General features: G+C 40.1%; 1 protein-coding gene across 5 annotated transcripts in view; it reads left to right on the top strand.

The window, feature by feature from the left end:
* Positions 1-14,627, top strand: part of LOC143038544 (dnaJ homolog subfamily C member 21) — a 232,255-nt gene that overhangs the window by 33,700 nt on the left and 183,928 nt on the right. The gene's annotated exons all lie outside the window — the stretch shown is intronic.

Below are 14,627 nucleotides of genomic sequence, written 5' to 3'. Positions count from 1 at the left end.
TCAAGCCTAGTAACCCCCATCATACTTCTCAGACACTTCATCTCAAACACATTCAAGTTCCCTCTCTCTTCCTCTCATATGTTCCATGTTTCTGCTCCATACAGTGCTGTTGGCACAATCACTCATTCATACAGTCTCCTCTTAGCATCCATTCCCAAATTTCTATTCCTCATTACACTTTTTAAACCACCAAGGCATTTACTCGCTTCTCTCAATCTACATTCTACCTCCACCTTCACTCCACCTTTTCCTGCCACATTTGCACCCAAATATCTAAAACTATCCACTTCCTCCAGTTGCTCTCCATTAATGCTCACTTCCAGATTACTGCCACTTTCACCCCTTGTACCCCCTCCCTATTCTCCATATTCTGCATGGCATCCATCCATACCAGGTGCCTTACCTGCTTTCATCATCTTAACTGCTGCCTTCACTTCATCCTTCCTTATTTCTCCTCCATTTTCCTCACTCATCACTCTCATTTTCTTAGCATTTCCCACTGCAGCTATCTTTTCCTCCCCTTCCTCCTTCACATTAAGCAACTCCCTAAAATATTCTGCCTATCTTCCCCTTACTACCTTCTCCTCCATTATCATCTCTCCATCTGGACCTTTTACCTTTTCTTCTCTACTTGATTCGCCTCCTCTTCCTCTCTTACTTTCTTTCCAAAACATCTATTTATTACTTTCAAAATTTTCTGTCATACTTTTACCCCATTTCACATCTGCTCTCCTCTTTGCCTCCTTTACCTTTTTCTTTACTTCTCTTTTCTTTTCCCTGTACGTCTCATATGACTCCCTCGTCCAATTTTGTAACCAATCTGTGTAAGCTTGCTTCTTCTCTTCTACAACCTTCTTCATTTCCTCATCCCACCATTCACTACCCTTCCTTCTATTTCCTCCTGACCTTCTTGTTCCACACACCATCTTTGCACACTTTGTGACTCCCTTCTTGAACCATCCCCATTCCTCCTCCATACCTACCTGTACTCTATCCTTCACTCCCTCCCACTCCTCCTTCAGCTTCCTCTTGTACTCCTTCTCCTTTTCCTCTTCGTTTAAAGAGTTCACTCTAAGAACCTCCCCGGTCTCACTAATTGCCGAATAAACCGAGAAAAGCCGAACAAAACAACAAAACCCAAACAAGGACGGGTTTTGCTCAAATGCACACTTCTATATATATATATGGTTGCATTATTTGAACTATTTTCTTTAAGATGTGTGATTTCCATGTAATATGATCAAAGAGAACTTACGTTTTTATCCTCTGCAATTTTACCGACCCCGGCTACGACTCGTCCAGCCCGCCGTCTATGATCACTGGTGGTATGGATCAAACCACACTTTTAAGTTTCTTACTGTTGTGTTATTAGTGTAATAGACTGCATATAGTTGAATTATTTAAGCTCTTTTCTTTAAAATGTGTGATTTTCATGTAATTTGACCAAAGAGAAGTTATGTTTTAGCCTCTGCAGTATGACCGACCACAGCTACAAATACCGTAACAAATTAGCATATGGTTTCATTATTTGAACTATTTTCTTTAAAAGGTGTGATTTTTATGTAATTTGATCAAAGAGAAGTAACGTTTTTATCCTCTGCAAAATTACCGACCCCAGCTACGATTCGTGGTTACAAATTTACCGCTAGCCTGCCATCTATGTTCTGCGAATGCAGATCATCACTGAGCGTCAGGGTTGCCAGATTGGCGTTTTTAATGCCAAATTTTGTATTTTTGGAATGTTTTTACTGTGTTTGGCAGGAAAATTTGTTGGGTGGCATTTTTGGGAATTTGGCATTTTTGGGGGGCGTTTTTAAATGCCCGGTCGTGATTAGAGATCATTCTTTTACTTGTATCAAGAATTAAATGATGATGTATGTGAATTATATAAATTTATCTTGGTTATATCATGTGGGAAATGTTGCAAAGATTTTGTGCCTAGCCAAAGGATGTTTCAGCTCTTCTTTAGTGAAAATATGTATGAACGGAGTAGTGCATCAAACATTTCTTAATCTGATGATGCTTTTGATTATATTTAGACACAATAGAAAAGTCACATTGTTTTATATTGGCTAGTCAACAGTAAAAAAAAATTATATTGTAATTGTAGTTATACACATTATTTTTAACTACTTGATCTTGGTTATATCATGTGGTATTGTTTTATATTGGCTAGTCAACAGTAAAAAATATTTTTCATATTGTAATTGTAGTTATACACATTATTTTTAACTACACATGGTGGAAGGTAAGCTGAGAGTGGAGGATAGATGGAGAAGGAGGAAAGGGACAAAAGGTAGGGAGGTTCTTAGAGTGAACTCCTTGAATGAAAAGGAAAAGGAGAAGGAGTACGAAAAGAAGCTGAAGGAGGAGTGGGAGGGAGTAAAGGATAGAGCAGAGATGGGTGTGGAGGAGGAATGGGGATGGTTCAAGGAGGGAGTCTTAAAGTGTGCAAGGATGGTGTGTGGAACAAGAAGGACAGGGGGAAATAGAAGAAAGGGTAGTGAATGGTGGGATGAGGAAACAAAGAAGGCTGTAGAAGAGAAGAAGCGAGCATTCACAGATTGGTTACAAAAGAGGACAGGGGAGTCATATGAGACGTACAAAGAAAAGAAAAGAGAAGTAAAGCAAAAGGTAAAGGAGGCAAAGAGGAGAGCAGATTAATGGGGTAGGAGTATGACAGAAAATTTTGAAAGTAATAAAAAGATGTTTTGGAAAGAAATTAAGAGAGGAAGAGGAGGCGAATCAAGTAGGGAAGAAAAGTTAAAAGGTACAGATGGAGAGTTGATAATGGAAGAGATGGCAGTGAGGGGAAGATGGGCAGAATACTTTAGGGAGTTGCTGAATGTGAAGGAGGATAGGGAAGGAAAGATAGCTGCAGTGGGAAATGCGAAGAAAATGAGAGTGATGAGTGAGGAGAATGGAGGAGAAATAAGGAAGGATGAGGTGAAGGCAGCTGTAAAGATGATGAAAGCAGGTAAGGCACCTGGTCTGGATGGATGTCATGCAGAATGTCTGAAAAAGGGAGGTGCAGTGATGGTGGACTGGTTGGTGAGGTTATTTAATGTTTGCTGGAGAGAGGGTAGAGTACCGGAGGACTGGAGTAGTGCCTGTATAGTTCCTCTTTACAAGGGAAAAGGGGACAAGTGTGAATGTAGTAGTTTCAGAGGGATTAGCCTGTTGAGTGTAGTAGGGAAGGCTTATGGGAGGATCTTAATTGAGAGGATTAGGAGAGGAACAGAGGGAGTAATTGGTGAGGAACAGTGTGGATTTAGGATGGGTAGAGGTTGTGTAGATCAGATCTTTGTGGTAAGACAGATATGTGAGAAAGCTATAGGAAAGGGGAAGGATGTTTTTTGGGCTTTCATGGATCTGGAAAAGGCTTATGATAGGGTAGACAGAAAGGCACTGTGGGAGGTTATGCAGATTTATGGGATAGGAGGAAAGCTTTTGGGAGCTGTCAAGAGTTTTTATGAGAGTAGTAGAGCATGTGTTAGGATTAGAAATGGAGAGAGTGAGTGGTTTGAAGTAAAGGTGGGACTTCGTCAAGGATGCGTTATGTCACCCTGGCTGTTCAACTTATACATGGATGGGGTGGTGCGAGAGGTGAATGCTAGGGTAGTGAGTCAGGGATTGGAGATGGTTAAAGAAAATGGAGAAAAGTGGGAGGTGAGCCAGCTGTTGTTGGCGGACGACACTGCGCTTGTGGCAGGGTCAGAGGAGGGATTGAGGAAGCTGGTGGCAGAGTTTGGGAGAGTATGTGATAGAAAGCTAAAGATAAATGTGGGTAAAAGTAAGGTGATGAGATGTACAAGGGGTGAAAGTGGCAGTAGACTGGAAGTGAACATTAAGGGCGAGCGACTGGAGGAAGTGGATAGTTTTAGATACTTGGGTACAAGTGTAGCAGGAAAAGGTGGAGTGAAGGTGGAGGTAGAATGTAGATTGAGAGAAGCGAGTAAATGCCTTGGTGGTTTAAAGAGTGTAATGAGGAATAGACATTTGGGAATGGATGCGAAGAGGAGACTGTATGAAGGAGTGATTGTGCCAACAGCACTGTATGGGGCAGAAACGTGGAACATAAGAGAAGAAGAGAGAGAAGGAGTTTGAATGTGTTTGAGATGAGGTGTCTGAGAAGTATGGTGGGGGTTACTAGGCTAGATAGAGTGAGAAATGAGGAGGTGAGGAGGAGAACAGGGGTGAAAAAGGATTTGGGAGATAGGGTTGATGAAAGAATATTAGGATGGTTTGGACACATGGAAAGAATGAGTGAAGAAAGACTAGTAAAAGAGGTATGGAAGGCAGATGTGGAGGGAGTGAACATGAGGGGACGTCCTAGGATGAGGTGGATGGATGGGGTGAAGGGGGCTTTGGGGAAGAGGGGAATGTCTGTTGAGGAAGGAAGGGAGAGGACGGAAGACAGAGGTGAGTGGAGAATGGTTGTATATGGATGATGTTGTGACTGCATGAGGAGGAATGGGCGGGGAAGTGGGGGGTGGGGTAGTATGTGTGAGTAAATTTTGACGCAGCCCGAAGGGATTTCTCCCCGTCCTCGCCTTATATGCAAAGGGGGACGGAGAGGGGGGGTCGCCGATTAAATGAAGCGGCCTCGCTGTGGATGTACTGTGTCTTGCGACACTGCTTCTGACCCAGGGCGGTGGGCAGGGTGCAGGGATGACCCGTCATCCAGGAGGTGCTCAGATGAGAGGAAGGGTGGGAGGGGTGTGGAGTGTATTTAGGGATGAAATGGGTGGGAGTGTTTTTATGCCTTTCCCTTTTTGGCTACCTCCCTTGGAAGGGGGAAAAAGCCTTGGTATATGTATGTATGTATGTACACATGTAAAACCAAATGCAAAAAAAAAATCTTAGAAAATGTAAAAATAACAGTAAGTACGATTACAAGTTATTTGGTAATTCGTTAACAAAAGTGGATAGTGAAAAAGATCTCGGCGTAATTATCAGTAACGACCTCAAATCATCCAAGCAGTGTATTTCAGCCTCTGAGAAAGCAAATAAGATTCTGGGACTGATTGCGCGATCTTTTGATTTCAAAAGTCCATCACTCATTAACAAGCTATATAAATCATTAGTTCGTCCACATTTGGAATATGCTGTTTCTGTATGGTCACCGAATCTCATTAAAGACATTGACAGACTGGAAAAAGTACAACGGCGAGCCACAAAACTGATTCCAAATATCAAAAATAAATCATACAAAAATCGACTAAAACACATGAATCTGTTTTCCCTAAAAAAGCGTAGACTCAGAGGTGACTTGATACAGGTCTTTAAGATTTTAAAGGGAATTGACAACATCAAAAGTGACAAAATTTACACATTGAATGAGAATCAGACAAGAAACAATGGTCTCAAACTATCCGGAAATAGATTCAATTTGGAAGTAGGTAGAAACAACTTTGCCAACCGTGTAGTAAATGAATGGAATAAACTTCCTACACAGGTAGTGCAATGTAGTTCAGTTCGAAGCTTTAAGAATCAGTTAGATAAATACCTAAGTAAGATGCTGTAATGATTATAATTTATCTTATATTATTTGCTTTTGTTTTGTTATCATGTCTGTCTGATTTTCATTTATTATTAGTTATAAGTCAATTTATTATTATTTACTATTTACCTGTTTGTTTATTATTTAACTATACCTATGCATTTATTTATGTATTTTATTTGTTATTTACATTATTATAGTTTTTATTTATTGTTTTATTATTAATATGATTTTTTTTTTTCGCATCCGACCTAGATATGGATCAAAAGGTCTCCAATCGGCATGCTCCGCCTTTGTAATCCTTTGTAATGGTTGGCATTTTTGGGGCATATTTTAAAAACAATTTGCCAGTTTTTGGCAGCATTTTGTCAGAATTTGGCTTTTTTCCTGGTAGAAATCCTGGCAACCCTGCTGAGCGTGGTTGATGAAGTTGGCCAAAAACATAATACTTGTAGAATTTCTTGTGAGGTTCAAACATGTGGGGCATATTTGCATACTAACTTGAATAAATGTAGAGTGAAAACTTTTATTTTAAAAACTATTGTTGTTTACTTCTTTATAATATAAAGATTACATAAATATTGCATACAATTAAATACAAAATTTTAATTAAATTTTATTTAAAATGCGCTATACAAAATTTACAGGCTATGAAATATGACATTGCATACATTGTATTATGCAAAGTAGACCACTTGAAAAAAGAAACTAACGAAGCAGAGCACTTTCGTATATTACATATTCAATGCAAAAAGTACATAGTTGAATAGAAATACATATTTTGTATATACATAAAAAAGGAATACAAAAACTCTATTAAATATTGACGTCAACTTCGCCGTGTTCCATCATGCCAACCAAGAAGACCACAGAATGGACTGGGATAACGCACCAATTATTTTCAAATTCCATTGTAGCTTTCAAAATGGTACCATCGCAAATGCCAAGATATTCCGCAAACTACATTCCAAGAACTCGGTGAGATGTCCCTTGGGTACGGGTGCATCTCTTGCGTAACGAACTGGTGCTTCGAGGATAAACTGTTGCTTTTTTGTATAACCATAGTAGTTTGTTGCAGGAAATATTTTTGCGCAATACACCAAGTACATCAACACCTATAACCTTGGGCAAGTTTGAATTTAAGATTGGTTATATACATGGGGGTGTTTCTCGGCGTGTTTCAAGTATCGGTTATCTCTTATCGCCCCCCCCCCCCCAATAACAATCCTGAATCCATGCCTGGGTGGTATGGATCAAATTTCATTCTACAGGTAAACGTCGACTTACGATGGCATTAGGTTTCGATAGAGCCATCGTAAGACGATTTCATCGTAAGTCGATCCCCAATTTGTGTATCACTCTGTTCCGTGGTCACTGTACCTAGCCTACCTGTATATTAACCACCAGAGATACTGAATATAGCCTATTAAACATGTACAGTAGTTTATTTAATTATTTTTATCCTTTTTACCATATTCAAACACTATAATATGTATTTTCAGTACGGATCTTAAATCTCGCGGGCAGCAGCCAATGCCAGCCGTACGACGTGACGTAATAATACTCGCATCATAAAATATAGTCACCGCTTATATCGATCGTTCTCTCTTTCACCCGCGAATTTTGAAAACCACAGAGAATGGGATTCAGGGCACATTTGAGAGAATGTAAAAACACAGGGGCGACTACAATAAATATAATCAAGACGCCGATATGGCAGCCTCGCGAATCCACTTGCTCTTCATGACGCCTACGTGTGCGGCACCGTATGGAAGGGGTTAAATATATCATATCGTCGTCGTCATCGTAAAGTCGAACAATCGTAAGTCGACGTTTACCTGTATTTAGAAACACTATTGTGTTTTCAGTGTAATAGACTGCATATAGTTGAATTATTTTCTTTAAAAGGTGTAATTTCCATATAATATGATCAAAGAGAAGTTACGTTTTTATCCGGAGAGATACGATAGATTCTGAATGGAGAACATTCACGCTCAATTGCTCATCACATCGATTACGCCCTGTCATTTACCGTAGTCTCTATCTCTGATTGACGTGCTACACCACACCGAAATTACCGAAAGTACTGCTACCCGAGACAATTCCCCCTTCTTGAGGAATCTCGCTCTGGCAGGATTATGTCCCGGTCTCACGCGTCTAGGCGCACTCGGGCCTCGTGTTTGATAATTTATTGTTGCGAGATTACAAAGGATTACAAAGGCGAAGCATGCCGACAGGAGACCTTTTGGCCCATATCTAGGTCGGATACAAGAAAAAATCATAATAATAAAGAATTAATAAATAAAAACTATAATAATGTAAATAACAATTAGAATACATAAATAAATGCAAATGTATAGTTAGATAGTAAACAGGTTTCGTGCATTAAGCGACTTATTTGGCACCAAAAAGATTTTTTTATGATATTGATTCATCCATTCATTCATAAATAAATAAATAAAAGTAAATAAAGTATAGAGGGCACAGAACATCCCACGTAGGATCGTTGTTCTTGCCTTTATAGATTGTTGTCCGCACTCGTAAATTCGTGGCTAGGTGCTAATTCCCGCACAGTGCTCCCGAAAAAGAGTTGAACTGGCAATTCCCATCCCCGGTTACATGAATCGTTCGGTTCTTCACACCACCACACTTGTCAAGGACCGCAACGGCATTCGTATCAGGTTCCAGATGAGCTTCAAATTTGCCTAAGGTGATAGGTGTTGATGTACTTGGTGTATTACGCAAAAATATTTGTTCCCTTTTTGCGCTTCCTGCAACAAACTACTATGGTTATACAAAAAAGCAACAGTCTATCCTCGAAGCACCAGTTTGTTACGCAAGAGTTGCACCAGTACCCAAGGGACATCTCACCGAGTTCTTGGAATGTAGTTTGCGGAATATTTTGGCATTTGCGATGGTACCACTTTGAAAGCTACAATGGAATTTGAATATAATTGGTGCGTTATCCCAGTCCATTCTGTGGTCTTCTTGGTTGGCATGATGGAACACGGCGAAGTTGACGTCAATATTTAATGGAGTTTTTGTATTCCTTTTTTATGTATATATAAAATATGTATTTCTATTCAACTATGTACTTTTTGCATTGAATATGTAATATACGAAAGCGCTCTGCTTCGTTAGTTTCTTTTTTCAAGTGGTCTACTTTGCGTAATACAATGTACGCAATATCATATTTCATAGCCTATTAATTTTGTATAGCGTATTTTTTATAAAATTTAATGAAAATTTTGTATTTAATTGTATGCAATATTTATGTAATCTTTGTATTATAAAGAAATAAACAACAATAGTTTTTAAAATAAAAATGTTCACTCTACCTTTATTCAAGTTAATATGAAAATATACCCCACATGTTCGAACCTCACAAGAAATTCTACAAGTATTATGTTTTTGGCCAACTTCATCAACCACGCTCAGCAGGGTTGCCAGGATTTCTACCAGGAAAAATGCCAAATTCTGCCAAAATGCTGCCAAAATGTTTTTAAAACATGCCCCAAAAATGCCAACCATTACATTTTCTAAGATTTTTTCTTGTATTTTGGTTTTACATGTGTAGTTAAAAATAATGTATATAACTACAATTACAATATGAAAAATATTTTTTACTGTTGACTAGCCAATATAATACAATACCACATGATATAACCAAAATCAAGGTGTATAACTACAATTACAATATAAAGATATTTTTTTTACTGTCGACTAGCCAATATAAAACAATGTCACATGATATGACCAAGATCAATTTATTTCATTCATGTACATCATCATTTAATTCTAGTGGTACTGTAATAAACCACCATCCTCTGAAATAAATCTACTTTCAAGACTGTGTGTGAAAAGGAAAGAAAGATATGAACTTCCAAAATAAAATATATTATACTCCGTATTATGTTAGAAAGAAAAAATATTAATAACTAAAATAAAATGTATTACTCCATACATTACGTTTAAGTTCCTAAGTAAACTTTTTGGTATCCTCTACAATAAATTAAACCAGTTTATTAAACAACCTCCTAGAGACTCTGACATATATAAATAAAAAATACATTTGTGACTTTTCTATTGTGTCTAAATATAATCAAAAGCATCATCAGATTTAGAAATGTTTGGTGCACTACTCCGTTCATACATATTTTCACTAAAGAAGAGCTGAAACATCCTCTGGCTAGGCACAAAATCTTTACATTTCCCACATGATATAACCAAGATAAATTTATATCATTCATATACATCATCATTTAATTCTTGATACAAGTAAAAGAATGATCTCTAATCACGACCGGGTATTTAAAAACGCCCCCCCAAAAATGCCAAATTCTCAAAAATGCTACCCAACAAATTTTCCTGCCAAACACAGTAAAAACATTCCAAAAATACAAAATTTGGCATTAAAAACGCCAATCTGGCAACCCTGACGCTCAGTGATGATCTGCATTCGCAGAACATAGATGGCAGGCTAGCGGTAAATTTGTAACCACGAATCGTAGCTGGGGTCGGTAATTTTGCAGAGGATAAAAACGTTACTTCTCTTTGATCAAATTACATGAAAATTACACCTTTTAAAGAAAATAGTTCATATAATGCAACCATATGCTAATTTGTTACGGTATTTGTAGCTGTGGTCGGTCATACTGCAGAGGCTAAAACATAACTTCTCTTTGGTCAAATTACATGAAAATCACATTTTAAAGAAAAGAGTTTAAATAATTCAACTATATGCAGTCTACTACACTAATAACACAACAGTAAGAAACTTAAAAGAGTGTAGTTTGATCCATACCACCAGTAATCATAGACGGCGGGCTGGACGAGTCGTAGCCGGGGTCGGTAAAATTGCAGAGGACAAAAACGTAAGTTCTCTTTGATCATATTACATGGAAATCACACATCTTAAAAAAATAGTTCAAATAATGCAACCATACATACATAGAAGTGTGCATTTGAGAAAAAACCCGTCCTTGTTTGGGTTTTGTTGTTTTGTTCGGCTTTTCTCGGTTTGTTCGGTTTGTTCGGCAATTAGTGAGACCCAACCTCCCTACCTTTTGTCCCTTTCCTCTTCCTCCAACTGTCCTCCACTCTCAACTTACCTTCCACCAGAAAATGATCTGATATTCCCCCACCCTCTCCCCTTAGCACATGTACATCCCTAACTCTTCCTATCATAATCCTATTTACCACTACATAGTCCATTAAAGCTCTGTCTACCACCTTTCCCTCCACCACCCTCTCCCATGTGTACTTATGCTTGACTTTCTTCCAAAACACTGAGAGATACATACATATACCAAGGCTTTTTCACCTTACAAGGGAGGTAGCCAAAAAGGAAAAGGCATAAAATCATTCCCACCCATTCCATCCCCGAATACACTCCACACCCCTCCATCCTCCCTCTTATTTTAGCACCTCCTGGATGACGGGTCATCCCTACACCTTGTCCACTGCCCTGGGTCAGAAGCAGTGTCACAAGACACAGCACATCCACAGCAAGGCCGCTTCATTAAATCGGCGACCCCCCCTCTACATCCCCCCATGCATAAAGGAGAAGACGGGGAGAAATCCCTTCAGGCTGCGTCAAATTTTGGTCACACATACTACCTCACCCCTCATCCCCCCCGCCCATTCCACCTCATGCATCACAACATCATCCATATACAACCATTCTCCATTCACCCGTCTTCTGTCCTCTCCCGTCCTTCCTCAACAGACATTCCCCTATTCCCCAAAGCCCCCTTCACCCCATCCATCCACCTCATCCTAGGATGTTCCCTCATGTTCACTCCCTCCACATCTGCCTTCCATACCTCTTTTACTAGTCTTTCTTCACTCATTCTTTCCATGTGTCCAAACCATCCCAATACTCTTTCATCAACCCTATCTCCCAACTCCCTTTCCACCCCTGTTCTCCTCCTCACCTCCTCATTTCTCACTCTATCTAGCCTAGTAACCCCCATCATACTTCTCAGACACCGCATCTCAAACACATTTAAACTCCTTCTCTCTTCCTCTCTTATGTTCCATGTTTCTGCTCCATACAGTGCTGTTGGCACAATCACTCCTTCATACAGTCTCCTCTTAGCATCCATTCCCAAATGTCTATTCCTAATTACACTCTTTAATCCACCAAGGCATTTACTCGCTTCTCTCAATCTACATTCTACCTCCACCTTCACTCCACCTTTTCCTGCCACATTTGCACCCAAGTATCTAAAACTATCCACTTCCTCCAGTCGTTCTCCCTTAATGTTCACTTCCAGTTTGTTGCCACTTTCACCCCTTGTACATCTCATCACCTTACTTTTACCCACATTTATCTTTAGCTTTCTTCTATCACATACTCTCCCAAACTCTGTCACCAACTTCCTCAATCCCTCCTCTGATCCTGCCACAAGTGCAGTGCCGTCTGAAAACAACAGCTGGCTCACCTCCCACTTTTCTCCATTTTCTTTAACCATCTCCAATCCCTAACCCACTACCCTTGCATTTACCTCTCGCACTACCCCATCCATGTATAAATTGAACAGCCAGGGCGACATAATGCATCCTTGAGGAAGTCCCACTTTTATCTCGAACCACTCACTCTCCCCATTTCTAATCCTGACACAAGCTCTACTACTCTCATAAAAAGTCATGACAGCTCCTACAAGCTTTCCTCCTATCCCGTATATCTGCATAACCTCCCACAGTGCCTTTCTGTCTACCCTATCATAAGCCTTTTCCAAATCCATAAAAACCAAAAAACATCCTTCCCCTTTCCTATAGTTTTCTCACATATCTGTCTTACCACAAAGATCTGATCTACACAACCTCTACCCATCCTAAATCCACACTGTTCCTCACCAATTATTTCCTCTGTTCCTCTCCTAATCCTCTCAATCAAGATCCTCCCATAAGCCTTCCCAACTACACTTAACCACTTCAGTACGGGACTTAAATCTCGCGGGCAGCAGCCAATGCCAGCCATATGACATGTCGTAATAATACTCGCATCATAAAATATAGTCACCGCTTATATCGATCGTTCTCTCTTTCACCCGCAAATTTTGAAAACCACAGAGAATGGGATTCAGGGCGCATTTGGGAGAATGTAAAAACACAGGGGCGACTACAATAAATATAATCAAGACGCCGATATGGCAGCGTCGCGAATCCACTTGCTCCTCATGACGCCTACGTGTTCGGCACCGTATGGAAGGGGTTAACAAGCTAATCTCTCTGAAACTACTATATTCACACTTGTCCCCTTTTCCCTTGTAAAGTGGAACTATACAGGCACTCCTCCAGTCCTCTGGCACTCTACCCTCTCTCCAGCAAACATTAAATAACCTCACCAACCAGTCCACTATCACTGTACCTCCTTTTTTTAGACATTCTGCATGGCATCCATCTAGACCAGGTGCCTTACCTGCTTTCATCATCTTAACAACTGCCTTCAGTTCATCCTTCCTTATTTCTCCTCCATTTTCCTCACTCATCATGGTCATTTTCTTAGCATTTCCCACAGCAACTACCTTTCCCTCCCTATCCTCCTTCACATTTAGCAACTCCCTAAAATATTCTGCCCATCTTCCCCTTACTGCCTTCTCTTCTATTATCATCTCTCCATCTGCACCTTTTACCTTTTCTTCTCTACTTGATTCGCCTCCTCTTCCTCTCTTAATTTCTTTCCAAAACATCTTTTTATTACTTTCAAAATTTTCTGTCATACTTTTACCCCATTTCACATCTGCTCTCCTCTTTGCCTCCTTTACCTTTTGCTTTACTTCTCTTTTCTTTGTACCTCTCATATGACTCCCTCGTCCTATTTTGTAACCAATCTGTGAAAGCTCGCATCTTCTCTTCTACAACCTTCTTTGTTTCCTCATCCCACCATTCACTACCCTTCCTTCTATTTCCTCCTGACCTTCTTGTTCCACACACCATCTTTGCACACTTTGTGACTCCCTCCTTGAACCATCCCCACTCCTACTCCACACCTAGCTCTACTCTATCCTTCACTCCCTCCCACTCCTTCAGCATCTTCTTGTACTCCTCCTCCTTTTCCGTTTCATTTAAAGAGTTCACTCTAAGCACCTCCCTTCCTTTTGTCCCTTTCCTCTTTCTCCTTCCATCCACCACCCTCTCCCATGTGTACTTATGCTTGACTTTCTTTTGAAACAAACACTGTATTTGCTATCATCAACTCTCTCTCTAGACACATTTCCACCATCAACTCTCCACTACGATTCTTTCCTGGAACCCCACATTTCCCAACCACTCCATCAATTGGACCATTTCCTACCCTAGCATTAAGGTCTCCCAGTACTATTACATTGACATTTCTCCCTAAATCCTATATGCACTCATTCAAATCTATCCAAAAGGCCTCCCTCTCTTCCACACTCTTCTCACTGCCAGGCCCATATGCACTTACAAAGACCCACATCTCCTTTCCCAGTTTCACCTTCATCTACATTATCCTTGAGGAAACCTCCTTCCACTTCACTACACATTTATGTATCGCTTCACTTACTAGAATAGCCACCCCTTCCCTCCCTCTCCCTCTCTTCACTCCTGATAACCTCCCACTTACACTCACCCTTCCTTTTCAACTTAGTTTCACCCAAAGCCAACACATCCATCATTCTTCTCACAAACATACTACCTATCTCTTCCCTTTTACTCTCATCTGTACCACATCCACGCTCATTAAAAAACCCAAACCTTAGGGTGCTGGTCGGAAAACTCCCAGACCCTCTTATGCCTTTACTTTTTCTTTTAGGAATGCCCCCTGTGGGGCTAGAAGTAGAAGGATGCCTAGTCCCAATCCCCGTCCCTTTCTTCTCGCCTCTTACGATCCAAGTGGAAATACTTGGTGGCAGTATTCTTTTCCCCCACCACAGGGAATAATAGATTAAACAATATAGTAATATAATTGAGATCATGTACTAATACATACATATACCAAGGCTTTTTCCCCCTTACAAGGGAGGTAGCCAAAAAGAAAAAGGCATAAAACCACTCCCACCCATTCCATCCCTAAATACACTCCACCCCCCTCCACCCTCCCTCTTATCTTAGCACCTCCTGGATGACGGGTCATCCCTACACCTTGTCCACTGCC

This window comes from Oratosquilla oratoria, chromosome 24, assembly GCF_046742065.1.
Source record: "Oratosquilla oratoria isolate Oo_2021 chromosome 24, ASM4674206v1, whole genome shotgun sequence".
Lineage (NCBI taxonomy): Eukaryota > Metazoa > Arthropoda > Malacostraca > Stomatopoda > Squillidae > Oratosquilla > Oratosquilla oratoria.
The sequence above is the reverse complement of the archived record's forward strand: the minus strand, read 5'-3'. Positions and strand labels throughout refer to the sequence as shown.